The 17,644-nt window shown below is 41.4% G+C and overlaps 1 long non-coding RNA gene across 1 annotated transcript in view; it reads right to left on the bottom strand.

Moving 5' to 3' along the window:
• Positions 1 to 17,644, bottom strand: part of LOC113623348 (uncharacterized) — a 135,687-nt gene that overhangs the window by 94,973 nt on the left and 23,070 nt on the right. The window lies entirely within an intron of this gene.

Genomic DNA, 17,644 nt, shown 5'->3' with positions numbered 1-17,644 from the left:
CCAGCCTCATCCACCAGAACACAGGCACTAGTACCCTCCACCAGGAAGCCTACACAACCCACTGAACCAACCTTAGCCACTGGGGACAGACACAAAAAACAACAGGAACTACGAACCTTCAGCCTGCAAAAAAGGAGACCCCAAACACAGTAAGATAAGCAAAATGAAAAGACAGAAAAACACACAGCAGATGAAGGAGCAAGATAAAAACCCACCAGACCTAACAAATGAAGAGGAAATAGGCAGTCTACCTGAAAAAGAATTCAGAATAATGATAGTAAGGTTGATCCGAAATCTTGGCGATAGAATGGACAATAGAATGGACAAAATGCAAGAATCAGTTAACAAGGACCTAGAAGAACTAAAGATGAAACAAGCAACGATGAACAACACAATAAATGAAATTAAGAGTACTCTAGATGGGATCAATAGCACAATAACTGAGGCAGAAGAACGGATAAGTGACCTGGAAGATAAAATAGTGGAAATAACTACTGCAGAGCAGAATAAAGAAAAAAGAATGAGAAGAACTGAGGACAGTCTCAGAGACCTCTGGGACAACATTAAACGCGCCAACATTCGAATTATAGGGGTTCCAGAAGAAGAAGAGAAAAAGAAAGGGACTGAGAAAATATTTGAAGAGATTATAGTTGAAAACTTCCCTAATATGGGAAAGGAAATAGTTAATCAAGTCCAGGAAGCACAGAGAGTCCCATACAGGATAAATCCAAGGAGAAATACACCAAGACACATATTAATCAAACTCAAAAATTAAATACAAAGAAAACATATTAAAAGCAGCAAGGGAAAAACAACAAATAACACACAAGGGAATCCCCATAAGGTTAACAGCTGATCTTTCAGCAGAAACTCTGCAAGCCAGAAGGGAGTGGCAGGACATATTGAAAGTGTTGAAGGAGAAAAACCTGCAACCAAGATTACTCTACCCAGCAAGGATCTCATTCAGATTTGATGGAGAAATTAAAACCTTTACAGACAAGCAAAAGCTGAGAGAGTTCAGCACCACCAAACCAGCTCTACAACAACTGCTAAAGGAACTTCTCTAGGCAAGAAACACAAAAGAAGGAAAGGACCTACAATAACGAACCCAAAACAATTAAGAAAATGGGAATAGGAACACACATATCGATAATTACCTTAAATGTAAATGGACTAAATGCTCCCACCAAAAGACACAGATTGGCTGAATGGATACAAAAACAAGACCCATATATTTGCTGTCTACAAGAGACCCACTTCAGACCTAGAGACACATACAGACTGAAAGTAAGGGGATGGAAAAAGGTATTTCATGCAAATGGAAACCAAAAGAAAGCTGGAGTAGCAATTCTCATATCAGACAAAATAGACTTTAAAACAAAGACTATTAGAAGAGACAAAGAAGGACACTACATAATGATCAAGGGATCGATCCAAGAGGAAGATATAACAATTGTAAATATTTATGCACCCAACATAGGTGCACCTCAATTCATAAGGCAAATACTGACAACCATAAAAGGGGAAATCGACAGTAACACATTCATAGTAGGGAACTTTAACACCCCACTTTCACCCATGGACAGATCATCCAAAATGAAAATAAATAAGGAAACACAAGCTTTAAATGATACATTAAACGAGATGGAGTTAATTGATATTTATAGGACATTCCATCCAAAATCAACAGAATACACATTTTTCTCAAGTGCTCATGGAACATTCTCCAGGATAGATCATATCTTGGGTCACAAATCAAGCCTTGGTAAATTTAAGAAAATTGAAATTGTATCAAGTATCTTTTCCGACCACAACGCTATGAGACTCGATATCAATTACAGGAAAAGATCTGTAAAAAATACAAACACATGGAGGCTAAACAATACACTACTTAATAACGAAGTGATCACTGAAGAAATCAAAGAGGAAATCAAAAAATACCTAGAAACAAATGACAATGGAGACACGACGACTCAAAATCTATGGGATGCAGCAAAAGCAGTTCTAAGATGAAAGTTTATAGCAATACAATCTTACCTCAAGAAACAGGAAACATCTCGAATAAACAACCTAACCTTGCACCTAAAGCAATTAGAGAAAGAAGAACAAAAAAACCCCAAAGTTAGCAGGAGGAAAGAAATCATAAAAATCAGATCAGAAATAAATGAAAAAGAAATGAAGGAAACAATAGCAAAGATCAATAAAACTAAAAGCTGGTTCTTTGAAAGGATAAACAAAATTGATAAACCATTAGCCAGACTCATCAAGAAAAAAAGGGAGAAGACTCAAATCAATAGAATTAGAAATGAAAAAGGAGAAGTAACAACTGACACTGCAAAAATACAAAAGATCATGAGAGATTACTACAAGCAACTCTATGCCAATAAAATGGACAACCTGGAAGAAATGGACAAATTCTTAGAAAGGCACAACCTGCCAAGACTGAATCAGGAAGAAATAGAAAATATAAACAGACCAATCACAAGCACTGAAATTGAAACTGTGATTAAAAATCTTCCAACAAGCAAAAGCCCAGGACCAGATGGCTTCACAGGCGAATTCTATCAAACATTTAGAGAAGAGCTATCACCTATCCTTCTCAGACTCTTCCAAAATATAGCAGAGGGAGGAACACTCCCCAACTCATTCTATGAGGGCACCATCACCCTGATACCAAAACCAGACAAGGATGTCACAAAGAAAGAAAACTACAGGCCAATATCACTGATGAACATAGATGCAAAGATCCTCAACAAAATACTAACAAACAGAATCCAACAGCACATTAAACGGATCATACACCATGATCAAGTGGGGTTTATTCCAGGAATGCAAGGATTCTTCAATATACGCAAATCAATCAACGTGATACACCATATTAACAAATTGAAGGAGAAAAACCATATGATCATCTCAGTAGATGCAGAGAAAGCTTTTGACAAAATTCAACACCAATTTATGATAAAAACCCTGCAGAAAGTAGGCATAGAGGGAACTTTCCTCAACATAATAAAGGCCATATATGACAAACCCACAGCCAACATCGTCCTCAATGGTGAAAAACTGAAAGCATTTCCACTAAGATCAGGAACAAGACAAGGTTGCCCACTCTCACCACTCTTATTCAACATAGTTTTGGAAGTTTTAGCCACAGCAATCAGAGAAGAAAAGGAAATAAAAGGAATCCAAATCGGAAAAGAAGAAGTAAAGCTGTCACTGTTTGCAGATGACATGATACTATACATAGAGAATCCTAAAGATGCTACCAGAAAACTACTAGAGCTAATCAATGAATTTGGTAAAGTAGCAGGATACAAAATTAATGCACAGAAATCTCTGGCATTCCTATACACTAAGGATGAAAAATCTGAAAGTGAAATCAAGAAAACACTCCCATTTACCATTGCAACAAAAAGAATAAAATACCTAGGAATAAACCTACCTAAGGAGACAAAAGACCTGTATGCAGAAAATTATAAGACACTGATGAAAGAAATTAAAGATGATACAAATAGATGGAGAGATATACCATGTTCTTGGATTGGAAGAATCAACATTGTGAAAATGACTCTACTATCCAAAGCAATCTACAGATTCAATGCAATCTCTATGAAACTACCACTGGCATTTTTCACAGAACTAGAACAAAAAATTTCACAATTTGTATGGAAACACAAAAGACCCCGAATAGCCAAAGCAATCTTGAGAACGAAAAATGAAGCTGGAGGAATCAGGCTTCCTGACTTCAGACTATACTACAAAGCTACAGTAATCAAGACAGTATGGTACTGGCACAAAAATAGAAATATAGATCAATGGAACAAGATAGAAAGCCCAGAGATAAACCCACGCACATATGGTCACCTTATCTTTGACAAAGGAGGCAGAAATGTACAGTGGAGAAAGGACAGCCTATTCAATAAGTGGTGCTGGGAAAACTGGACAGCTACATGTAAAAGTATGAGATTAGATCACTCCCTAACACCATACACAAAAATAAGCTCAAAATGGATTAAAGACCTAAATGTAAGGCCAGAAACTATCAAACTCTTAGAGGAAAACATAGGCAGAACACTCTATGACATAAATCACAGCAAGGTCCTTTTTGACCCACCTCCTAGAGAAATGGAAATAAAAACAAAAGTAAACAAATGGGACCTAATGAAACTTAAAAGCTTTTGCGCAGCAAAGGAAACCATAAAGAAGACCAAAAGACAACCCTCAGAATGGGAGACAATATTTGCAAACGAAGCAACTGACAAAGGATTAATCTCCAAAATTTATAAGCAGCTCATGCAGCTTAATAACAAAAAAACAAACAACCCAATCCAAAAATGGGCAGAAGACCTAAATAGACATTTCTCCAAAGAAGATATACAGAGTGCCAACAAACACATGAAAGAATGCTCAACATCACTAATCATTAGAGAAATGCAAATGAAAACTACAATGAGATATCATCTCACACCAGTCAGAATGGCCGTCATCAAAAAATCTACAAACAGTAAATGCTGGAGAGGGTGTGGAGAAAAGGGAACCCTCTTACACTGTTGGTGGGAATATAAATTGATACAGCCACTGTGGAGAACAGTATGGAGGTTCCTTAAAAAACTACAAATAGAACTACCATATGACCCAGCAATCCCACTACTGGGCATATACCCTGAGAAAACCATAATTCAAAAAGAGTCATATACCAAAATGTTCATTGCAGCTCTATTTACAATAGCCCAGAGATGGAAACAACCTAAGTGTCCATCATCGGATGAATGGATAAAGAAGATGTGGCACATATATACAATGGAATATTACTCAGCCATAAAAAGAGACGAAATTGAGCTATTTGTAATGAGGTGGATAGACCTAGAGTCTGTCATACAGAGTGAACTAAGTCAGAAAGAGAGAGACAAATACCGTATGCTAACACATATATATGGAATTTAAGAAAAAAAAAATGTCATGAAAAACCGAGGGGTGAAACAGGAATAAAGACACAGACTTACTAGAGAATGGACTTGAGGCTATGGGGAGGGGGAAGGGTAAACGGTGACAAAGCGATAAAGAGGCATGGACATATATACACTACGAAACGTAAGGTAGATAGCTAGTGGGAAGCAGCCGCATAGCACAGGGAGATCAGCTCGGTGCTTTGTGACCGCCTGGAGAGGTGGGATAGGGAGGGTGGGAGGGAGGGAGACGCAAGCGGGAAGAGATATAGGAATATATGTATATATATAACTGATTCATTTTGTTGTGAAGCTGAAACTAACATACCATTGTAAAGCAATTATACTCCAATAAAGATGTTAAAAAAAAATTTTTTTAAAAATCTATTGTCTGAGCAATTTTCAATACAGTATTGCTAACTATAGTCACCATGCTATACATTACATCTCCAGGACTTAAGTCATCTTATAACTGGAAGTTTGTACCCTTTGACCTTCACCCATTTCCCCCACCCCTTACCCCCTTGCAACCACCAATCTGTTCTTTGTTTCTAGGAGTTGCTTTTTAGATTCCACATATAAGTGTTACCATAAAGTACTTATCTTCCTCTGTATGACATTTCACTTAGCATAGTGCCCTCGGACTTCATCCATGTGATCATTAACGGAAGGATTTCCTTCTTTTTATGGCTGAAAATACTCCACTGTTTATATATACCACATTTTCTTCACTCATTCATTGTCAATGGACCCATAAATTGTTTCCATGTCTTGGCTATTGTAAATAATGCTGTCATGTCACATTTATATTTTAGATTTTCTTGCCTTGATCTTGCATGATTTGACCCCTGCTTATCTCACGTGTTTCATCTCACACCTCTTATCATCTCCACTACTAACAGCTCTGGCCTTTTTCCAGCTGCTCAAATATTCATCCTCCCAAACTCAGAGTCCATGTAATGATACTCCCTCTACCTAAAAAATTCCTACTTTGTTCTCCCTCACCTTTTCTTTGTGGGATAGTGTTAGGTTTAAACTGACCTTTGCTTAAATTCTATCCTCTTCTATAGGAGTTATGGATGCGAGGCAACGTAAATCAGCTCCCATTCACCCACCATTGCCCCACTCCACCTCCAAGAAAGAAAAAGTGCTCTGTTTAAGTTTTGCTCCAGCTGAGTTCAAATTTGGAGGCCACCACAGCTTAAATATAAAGCTCTCATGGTATAATGTCCCAAGTTAGCCACAACAACAACAAACCCAAGTGTAGGTTGATTGTAGAAAAAGAAATCTTAAAAGTACTTAAAAAAAACATGAACAAAATCTTTTACTAAGCTTTTAACGGGAAGATCTGCCTTACCATGCTCTGTAACTTAGCAACCAAAGAAGAAAATAACGACACATTGTCTTAGTGAAATATTTGCTTTGAATATATATTAAAGTATCTTCTTATTTATTCATTCATCACCTTATATTACTGAATCTCTACTGTGTTCTAGGCCTTTTGCTGGCTCCAGAGTCAGTTCATTTTGAGGCAAGGGAGCTGGCCCTCTGTATTCTAGTATCAGTCAGTGTGATTGCCTATGGGTTGCCCCAGGGTTGGAAGGCTCAAGTGTAACTTCCCAGACAAGATGCTCTTATATCTCAAAGGTCAGTATTTGGAGAAGGTTGCAGTTTTGAGTGCTTAGCAATCCAAACTCACAACAGGTGTGGGATGAACACACCAGCCTTGTAAAGGTACATGGGACACTAACAGCTTTCACTACAAGGTGTAAATGAAAAAGCTGAAATCTTGGAAGCCCCGAAACGGTACACTTCTGGGTTAGGCATGGGTGTGATTAACATAAGCATTACTGCAGGAGTAAGCAAGGATGTATTGTATTGTGCAGAACTAGTTTTAGCTCATTTTAACACAGTGTGGCAGCAACAGGAGAGATGGCATCCCCAAACTTGAGTGAACTGTTTCTATGGTCGTCTCTCCTTGAGACATTTGGAAGCAAATCTAGGTTCCTTAGGTTGGGTAAGCTCCTGGGGTTCTTGATTCATTGGGAAACAATTAGGGATAATAAACTTTTTGAAAACCTATTACATGACGGTTCAGATGATTTCATTTAAAAAAAGAGAAAGGGCATGAACATACTTGTACTCTTAAGCTAGAGAAGAGTGCTTACAAAATGTGGGTTGCAGAGGAGTTAGTTATGGGCAGGCTGCAGGAGACGCCCTCTAAATTTCTGTTTTTCCCTTCCATGTGGGGTAAGAATTAAAAACCTTGGGAAGGAAAAATAGTATCAAGTACCAGGAAGTGTGAATCTTCAGGCCTAGAAATAGTATAGGAAACGCACATGAAAAGGCTCACTAAGATAATTCTCTCCATTTGAGCCAGGATTGTTTACATGTCAAACAAAAACCAATGAATATTTATGTAATTTAATAAAGATGATGTTAAATATTTCAAAACTAGAAATCTCAGAACCTCTTCAAAATTCTCAGATTTACCTTTTTTTTTAGCACTAATAGTAATATTTGAAGTTTAGTGAAAAAATACATAATTTTTCTTAGGTTCATTATTATTGTTCTTGCTGTTACAAAGCCTTGGTTTTGATGTTTAAAACATGTGGTTACTAGATAACAAATAGCATGAACACTTAGATTTTAAATTTTACTTATTTCTAAATAGATCATAAATTCACGTTGTTTTATGTCAACTGTATCTCAAAGCCAGTTCAAAATTCAGAAGGTGCAACATGGTAAAGAGTGAACGGCAGGGTTGTGCCCGAGATGGCTCAGGCTGGATCACAGGGCTGCTGTTGAGTATCTCCTCCCAACTCTCCATGTATGGACATCACATTCATGTATTGGAGTGGATGCAGTGGGAGCATTTACACTACAGAAATTGGCAAACACTATAAATCTAATCCCCCAACCCCACCTACTTGTTGAACATTCACCAGAACACCAAGGTAAAAGACTTCCCCCCTCCTCAATTTTCTACCCAGCCTCCTAATTTTGCTCCCCACATACAACTAATATTATTTGGGATTATTGGGATGTCTTCCCAAATATAATTTGGAATACCAACAATATATTACATGTAATAAATATATACACTTACTTATTTCTCCTTTTGTAACACAAACAGTAACATTTCCTACATGCTGTTCTACCCCTTGATTTTTCACTTAACAAAGCACATTGGAATCATATTGTAGTGGTGCATACAGTGTTTCCACTCTTTTTTTATGCTAGCAAGGTAATCCACTCTATGGGTGTACCATAATTTTTATTTAACCCAACATATTGCATCTATAGTCATGTGTATTTTAAATTTTGATGGAGAATGCCAAATCATTTTCCACAAATGTTCCAATTTGCACTCACCTCAGTGGTGTCTGAAGTATATATTTATAATTAAAATGCATAGCTATCCTGTCATATAGTCATATAAATGTGCTGTTCTGTGTTAGAGAGAAATACTGTTTTCTGTTATTCCTCAATAATTACAGGATAGATACAGATTGCTATTGTTTCAGTAAGTAAAAAGCCTTCTTTGACTAAAAATCTCTTCTGCAACTTCTTTATCTCACTGGTAGGGCTTTGTGAAAAATGGCTTCACTAAAGCCCTTAGGAAAAATATTTATAAGATTCGACACAAGAGAAGTCTTTTCTGTATTCACTTCTCCAAATGCTTTTTCTATCTCGTTATTGCCACACACACAAAAAGTATGAAATGATGTAGAGAACTTAAGTTACGCAGTGATTTATCAGAAGGAGCAGAAACACACATTTAAAATGCTCATCTTTAAAGTGAAAGAAGGAACAAGTTTTTAAAAATGACTTTACTGTACATCTGACAAAAGAATCAACATCTGGCTTTTGCAGGAGCAATCCCATAGTGAAAATAAAATCACTCACCCTTGTAGCTTTAAACAACAAGCTTCTATGCCTAGGGAGAAAAGGGCATTTTCTAGAGAAGCTTTAAAAAATAGTAAGTAGAAATTACTCATGTTCCATTCTTTTAAAAGTCTTGTTTCTTGAAAATGAAGTAATTAATGCACCATTCCTAATATCCAAGACCTTAAATAATTCTTCACAAAGTTTACTAAACAATCAAGACTGAAGTGCACGTTAGCCAAGAAGATTAAGAGAGAGAGAGAGAGAGAAAGTGGGAGAAAGACTGCACTTCATAAAGTATCATTTAACTTGAGGACCTCAAGCGGGCAAAATGCCAATGCAGTTGTTAGAATAAGCTTTTCAAAAGCTACAGGCAGGTAACCAAAGACAAGATACACAATATTTTCTTTAAATGAAATAAGGTGAAATGCAAAGAGGGAGAAGTCAACATTTCACAACCACCAGTAACCTTTAGCTTGTGTCATCTAAGCCTCTGATTCCACCATACTAGGTGCTTCAAAAATCTGCAGTAGCTATTAAAATGAAAAAGTAGACAACGATGCTCATAGCATTAGCTAATGTAAGCTGCTGCGTTTCTTGCATCTAAAGGCACTTGCATAGATGCTTAAATGAAACCCTCTGTTCTCACGATCATGCTTTTCGTTGCACTGACTCTGGAAACCAATGGTCCAGCCCTCAGGACAAAGGTTCCCTTTACACCTGTATCTCACAGGATTCCTTTTACTGCAGTGTGTGTCCATTTCTTGCCTTCTGTGTATAAAACTGTACTTATAAAAGTTTATTTGGAGCATCTGAGCCACCAAAAGAAGTTCAGAAGCAGCAAGTTGAAAATGCACATATGAGGCTCAGATATGCTTCACGGAACTCTTCAACATAAAGGTCACAGTTAAAATATGTGGTGAGGCAGGATGAGGGGAGGAGAATAATGAAATAAAAATTACAAGGGAGAGGGAGCCAATGAACAAACCAGGAGAGACCAAGGGGAATTTGCTACATTGGAAAGCAGCCGGCAGAGGCAGCCTAGCAGGGAGTCGTCTGTGGAGGCTGAGCTAGTCCTCAACCCTCTCTCTGCTTCAGTTCCCCCATCTGTAAATGGCGGGGGGGCGGTGTGGGCTGTCTAGATCTGATACCCTATGCTCTCTGATTCTATGCTTGTGTGGGTGTGTGAAAGGGAGGAGGATGGAGCTGAAAGGCATGCCTAGGAATACTAATTTCCTCCTTCCCCTCTGACATGAGCTGAAGCATAAATGATGCTGCTCCCCAAGCCTTCGTCCCCATGTCCTAGCCTTCTTGCACTGAGGTGGAGCCATTGGCCTAGATCCGGCCAATGAACTGTGAACAACCCCTGTGTTATTTACAGGCTGAAGCATAGAAGAGCCCAGATGGCCTTCCAGTTGTCTCCCTCCCAGAACAAATGCCATAGCCGAAGTCCCTGAATGAGGAAGTTGGGGCAGAGGTCTCTACCGACCTATATGAGATATGCAGTATGAATGAGAATAAATCTTTGCTATGGTTGTTGCATATATATCAGGCATACCTCATTTTATTGTGCTTCACTTTATTGCATTTTTTATGAACTGAAGGTTGTAGCAACACTGCATCGAGCAAATCTATCAGTGCCATTTTTCTGACATCTTTTGCCCACTTAGTGTCTGTGCCATATTTTGCTAATTCCTGCAATACTTTGAACTTTTTCATTATTATTATGTGTGTTATGCTGATATGTGATCAATGATCACTGATGTTGCTACTATGACTAGACGAAGGCTCAGATAATGGTTAGCATTTTTCAGCAATAAATTATTTTTTAATTAAAGCATGTACATTTTTTTATACATAATGCTATTGCACACTTAACAGAGTACAGTATGATGTAAACATAACTTTTATATGCATATGGGAAACCACAACATTTGTGTGACTTGCTTTATTGATATTCGCTTTATTTCAGTGGCCTGGAACCAAACATGTAGTATCTCAGAGGTATGCCTGTATATGTGTATATATGCATATATATATTGTGTGTATATGTATATACATATATATGTATGTATATGCATGTATATGTGTATATACATGCATATATATGTATATATGTATATAGGCAGACACTTATCTTACTTGATAAGACAGCAGAACAGTAAACAATGGATAAAAGAAGTGTTTGAACATATGTGAATGAAGAGAAAGGAAACAGAAAAAGAAGCTAAGTTACATGGTAAATGAGGAAATGACTTGTAGAAAGAGACCATGAACAGAATATTCTAGAAAATTGGTCAGACCTGGTGGGAACCACTGTTCTGTATGCTATCAAGGGACCCCCAGGGTGGACCCCTGTAAATCCACCTTGGCAGAAAATCCACAAAAAATAAATAAGTCTGAGTTTAGTGGGGGAGGAGAACATTAAGAACATTAAATGGTTAATCATCTTGTGTTTCATGTGTTGGTTCAGAATTCAAATGTCTTTTTTTGGGTTTTTTTGGGGTTTTTTTTTGCGGTACACGGGCCTTTCACTGCTGTGGCCTCTCCCGTTGCAGAGCACAGGCTCCGGACGCGCAGGCTCAGCGGCCATGGCTCACGGGCCCAGCTGCTCCGCGGCATGTGGGATCTTCCCGGACAGGGGCAAGAACCCGTGTCCCCTGCATCGGCAGGCGGACTCTCAACCACTGCACCACCAGGGAAGCCCTTTTTTTGTTTTTTTTAAATGTTCATTCTTTCACTCATTTCCAGCTGAAGCACAGTAACCACGATATTGGCATTCAGGGGAACGACTGCACCTCAGGGGAACCTGTTCAAAATGAAAACTCAGAAATGGGGTGGTGAGAACATGTCTTCAGAGACCTCATCTAAAAATGCTAAATATAAGAGGACAAGGCTAGCTTTTGGGGAAAGAATCACTAAAAAAAATAGTGTTACTTCAAAAGAGGTGTTGCTTCCACACCGTGAGCAGTCATTTTCTCTGTCTAGGAGGAAGTTGGAAACGCAGATCTGAGGCGTAGATACAGATAGATCTGGAACTCTTCAACAACGAAGGTCACAGTGGGGCAGACGCTCTTGTTTATGCAACACCCATTCTGATACCTATCTTGCTTGTCTTGTGCTATAGACCAGGCACCCTCTGGCTAGCATTCCACATGCGGCCTGGTTCCAACAGCAACGAGAAGCAGCTGCCAGTATCAGGAAGTTTTACTACAGCCAGGCATGGTGGAGAGGTCCCTGGTCTTCTAGGATAGCTGCAGCTGAGTTTCCGGCATCCCTTCCTCTGCATCCTGCAGTATGAGTGATAAGAATGGTGACTATGGCTGCTATTGGTCTTTTCTGCTGGCTTTGTTGCTGCTGATTTTACATCTCAGCCTAGTTCCCAGGAATCCTGGAGCTCCTGTGAGTTTCCCAAGACTGTTTTATAGTCTCTTTATGTTTAAATTAGTTGGAGTAGATCCTAGTCTGCAGCTAGGAATAAATTACCTAAGGAAATAGTGAAATGAGAGATCCAAGGTAAAGACATTGGGCAAACTGCTAAAGCAATATCTGAGAGGAGGAGATGAAGCAGAAAAGTCTAGAGTGCTTGTCCTATCCCCAGGTGAGATTCAAGTTTATACACTATTCTGTCATTAGAGAGAGGATGGGTGTCTGGTCCTAGTTGGTCTCTGGCTGGCTATCTCATCCTCTATGTCCCCGTCCCCCTCGCTTGGCCCAGGAGAAGACAGTCCACAAGGCTGTAGACTTGTCAGGTGCTGTCAGGTACCCTTCTGCACTTGTTACTGATAATAGCAGACTGGCCATCACTGCTGATTACAAGATCTCTGCTCTCTGCAGGTCCCTGGTCCCAGATCTACTCCTCTTCTTTTTCCCTGCTCCTCTGAGCATTTCTGAGCCTTATGTGGGTCCCAGAAATTCTCAGGGGCTTCTTCCACGCCTCGTTTGTGTGAGGGGTACCCTTCAAAGCTGCTCTCAGACCTAGAGCCCTGGAAACTCTGTCCAGCTACTGCCAGTGTGCCATGTGCAATCCAGAGCCATGGGAACTGGGAACTCTCTGGAGGCTTGTCACTTCACCAGGAAATGGTCAGGCAGTGAGCACCAGACTGGACATTCTGTTTGAATGATATTTCCATTGTCCCCACCCCTCCTCTTTCCTGAATTTCAAATCAAGTTGGAGAAGCCAAAAACTGATGCTTGATGTAGACTTTAAGAAGTCTCGGGGGCGGAGTCAAGATGGCGTACTAAGAGGATGCGGAATTCACGTCTCCTCACAACTAGGGCACCTACCAGGCACCAGTGGGGGACAGGAGGAATCCCCAGCGGCCAGGTAGGACGTGGGGTGTGGTGGGAGTGAAGAGGGAGAAGTGGAGGTGGGATGGGACTGGCGCCCCTAAGGGGCAGCTGGGGGAGGGGCAGGGATCCCATGCCCGAAGAGGGAAATTGGGGAACCACTGGGAGGGCAGAGGATCAAAAGGGAGCGTGGCCAGGTTTCCCCTACCCACTTGGGACCCCAGGAACCTGCTGAGATCCCGGGCCTGATGCTCTACCCACTGAGGCCCCCTCCAGGCACGTGGATCCTGAGGGAGTGGGAGGGAGGGAAGGGGGAGCAAAAGTAAAGGCCAGACCTACAGGGACTGGCACCCCTGAGGAGTGGCTGGGGGGAGGGGAGGAGTTCCTACACCCGGAAGGACCCACCCACGGTTAGGGGTCCAGCAGCGAGGGGGAGACCCTGGGGGAGATGGTGGGGGAGGGGTGCGAAGGAACAGAAGGGAACGGGGCCAGTGCTTGCCCTGTCCACTTAGGCACCAGGAAGACTGTTGGGCTCCTGGGCCTAATCGTCTGCCCTCGGAGCCTCCCTCCTGCCATGCAGAGCCCAAGTCCCGCCCCTACACCCCCACCCAGGGCCCCACCTCTACCCTCGGAGACCCCCTCCAACGCTCTGGGCCTAAGCCCCACCCACACGCCCTCACTCAGGGCCCTACCTCCAAACTCCAGAAGCCCACACTCGAGGCCCTCCTTTCCATGCACTACCTCTCCCTTCCCCAGGTCCTAAGCAGAGGGTCCACCCCCAGGGCCTTTGCCAGCTACCTGGGTCCTGAGCCTAGACCGCACCCCACACTCAAATGTCACCCCCCGCACCTGCCTAGGTCCCACCCCACCCTAAACCCCACCCCTGCCTAACTTCCACCCCTGCCTAAACTCCGCCCCCAGAGCCAAGGCTTTTTTTTTTCTTTCTTCCTCTTTTAGATTGGTGTTCTCCTTTACCTTCTTGTTTCATTGCTATTGATTCGTTTAGTTTTATTTTTTCTAAGAAATCATTTATTTTTCTAATTTTATTTTATTCTTTATATTTTGTTATTGTTCTCTTCGTCTTGTTTCCCTCCTTTTCCTTTTTTTTTTCTTTTTCTGTTGTGGTTTTATTTTACCTTGTTGCAGTTGTTTCAATTGTAGTTTTATTTTTCCTAATATATTTTTTATCTTTCTAATTTTATTTTTTAATTCTTTGATATTGTACTGCTCCTTTTCTTCTTTCCTTCTTTCTTTTTCTTTTTCTTTTTTTTTTTTAACCATGCCATGAAGCTTGTGGGATCTTGGTTCCCAGGCCGGAGGTCAGGACCAAACTCCTGTGGTGGGAGCTCTGAGTCCAAACCACTGGACTAACAGAGACCCTCAGACCACAGGGAATATTAATAGGAGTGAGGCCTCCCAGAGATCCTCGTCTCAGCACCAAGGTTCGGCTCTATCCAACTGCCTTCAAACTCAAGTGCTGGACATCCCAGGCCAAACAACCAGTAAAACAGGAATACAGAACCAGCCATCAAAAAAAAAAAAGAAAGAAAGAAACTACAGAAAAATGTGTTACAGACGAAGGAGCAAGGTAAAAACCTACAAGACCAAATAACTGAAGACAAAATAGGCAACCTTCCTGAAAAAGAATTCAGAGTAATGATAGTAAAGATGACCCAGAATCTCAGAAACAGAATGGAGAAAATACAAGAAACATTTAACAAGGATCTAGAAGAATTAAAGAGCAAATAAACAGTGATGAACAACACAATTACCGAAATTAAAAATACTCTAGAAGGAATCAATAGGAGAATAACTGATGCAGAAGAATGGATAAGTGAGCTGGAAGATAAAATGGTGGAAATAACTGCCAGGGAGCACAATAAAGAAAAAAAGAATGAAAAGAATTGGGGACAGTCTCAGAGACCTCTGGGACAACAGTAAATGCACCAACATTCAAATTATAGGGGTTCCCGAAGAAGAAGAGGAAAAGAAAGGGTCTGAGAAAATAGTTGAAGATATTATAGTCAAAAAGTTCCCTAACATGCGAAATGAAATAGGCAATCAAGTCCAGGAAGCACAGAGAGTCCCATACAGGATAAATCCAAGGAGAAACACGCCAAGACACATATTAATCAAACTATCAAAAAATAAATACAAAGAAAAAATATTAAAAGCAGCAAGAGGAAAACAACAAATAACATACAAGGGAATCCCCATAAGGTTAACAGCTGATCTCTCAGCAGAAACTCTGCAAGCCAGAAGGGAGTGGCAGGACATATTGAAAGTGATGAAACAGAAAAACCTACAACAAAGATTACTCTACCAAGCAAGGATCTAATTCAGATTCAATGGAGAAATTAAAACCTTACAGACAAGCAAAAGTTAAGAGAATTCACCACCACCAAACCAGATTTACAACAGATGCTAAAGGAACGTCTCTAGGCAGGAAACATAAGAGAAGGAAAACACCTACAATAACAAACCCAAAACAATTAAGAAAATGGTAATAGGAACATACATATCCATAATTACCTTAAGTGTAAATGAATTAACGCTCCAACCAAAAGACATAGACTGGCTGAATGGATACAAAAACAAGTCCCATACATATGCTGTGTACAAGAGACCCACTTCAGACCTAGAGACACATACAGACTGAAAGTGAGTGGATGGAAAAAGATATTCCATGCAAATGGAAATCAAAAGAAAGCTGAAGTAGCAATTCTCATATCAGATAAATTAGACTTTAAAATAAAGACTACTACAAGGGACAAAGAAGGACACTACATAATGATCAAGGGATCAATCCAGGAAGAAGATATAACAATTGTAAATCTTTATGCACCCAACATAGGAGCACCTCAATACATAAGGCAAATACTAACAGCCCTAAAAGGGGAAATCGATAGTAATACAATAATAGTAGGGGACTTTAACACCCCATTTCACCAATGGACAGACCATCCAAAATGAAAATAAATAAGGAAATACAAGTTTTAAATGGCACATTAAACAAGATGGACTCAAGTGATATTTATAGGACATTCCATCCAAACACAACAGAATACACTTTCTTCTCAAGTGCTCATGGAACATTCTCCAGGATAGACCATATCTTGGGTCACAAATCAAGTCCTGGTAAATTTAAGAAAACTGAAATTGAATCAAGTATCTTTTCTGACCACAATGCTATGAGACTAGATATCAATTACAGGAAAAAAACTGTAAAAATTACAAACACATGGAGGCTAAACAGTATGCTACTAAATAACCAAGAGATCTCTGAAGAAATCAAAGAGGAAATCAAAAATTACCAATAAACAAATGACAATGAAAACACAATGGGGGACTTCCGGGAAGATGGCAGAAGAGTAAGACGCGGAGATCACCTTCCTCTCCACAGATACACCAGAAATACATCTACGCGTGGAACAACTCCTACAGAACACCTACTGAACGCTGGCAGAAGACCTCAGACCTCCCAAAAGGCAAGGAACCCCCCACGTACCTGGTTAGGGCAAAAGAAAACACTAAACAGAGACAAAAGGATAGGGACGGGTCCTGCACCAGCGGGAGAGAGCTGTGAAGGAGGAAAAGTGTCCACACACTAGGAAGCCCCTTCGCGGGTGGAGACTTCGGGAGGCGGAGTGGGGGAGCTTGGGAGCCGCAGAGGAGAGCACAGCAACAGGGGTGCGGAGGGTAAAGCAGACAGATTCCAGCGCAGAGGATCGGGCCGACCGGCACTCACCAGCCGAGAGGCTTGTCTGCTTGCCCGCCGGGGCGGGCGGGACTGGGAGCTGAGGCTCCGGCTTTTGTTGGAGCGCCGGGAGAGGACTGAGGTTGGCGGCGTGAACACAGCCTGCAGGGCGTTAGTGCACCGCGGCTAGCCGGGAGAGAGTCCGGGGAAAAGTCTGGACCTGCCGAAGAGGCAAGAGACTTTTACGTCCCTCTTTGTTTCCTGGTGCACGAGGAGAGGGGATTAAGAACGCTGCTTGAGAGAGCTCCAGGGACGGGCACGAGCCGCGGCTAAAAGTGCGGAGCCGAGACAGACAGGAGACGCTAAGGCCGCTGCTGCCGCCACCAGGAGGCCTGTGTGCGAACACAGGTCACTAGCCACACGCCCTTCCGGGGAGCCTGTGCAGCCCGCCACTGCCAGGGTCCCGGGATCCAGGGGCAACTTCCCCGGGAGAACGCACGGCGCGCCTCAGGCTGCAACGTCACGCTGGCCTCTGCCGCCGCAGGCCCGCCCCACACTCCGTGACCCCCCCCCCCCCCCGGCCTGAGTGAGCCAGAGCCTCCGAATCAGCGGCTCCTTTAACCCCTTCCTGTCTGAGCAAAGAACAGACGCCCTCCAGCGACCTACACGCACAGGCGGGGCCAAATCCAAAGCTGAGCCCCTGGGAACTCTCAGAACAAAGAAGAGAAAGGGAAATCTCTTCCAGCAGCCTCAGAAGCAGCGGATTAAAGCTCCACAATCAACTTGATATACCCTGCATCTGTGGAATACCTGAATAGACAAC

Source organism: Aethalodelphis obliquidens, unplaced genomic scaffold, assembly GCF_003676395.1.
Source record: "Aethalodelphis obliquidens isolate GAN/ISIS:26980383/991018 unplaced genomic scaffold, ASM367639v1 scaffold1, whole genome shotgun sequence".
Lineage (NCBI taxonomy): Eukaryota > Metazoa > Chordata > Mammalia > Artiodactyla > Delphinidae > Aethalodelphis > Aethalodelphis obliquidens.
Note: the sequence above shows the minus strand (reverse complement) of the source record. Positions and strands in the feature narration are given on the sequence as shown.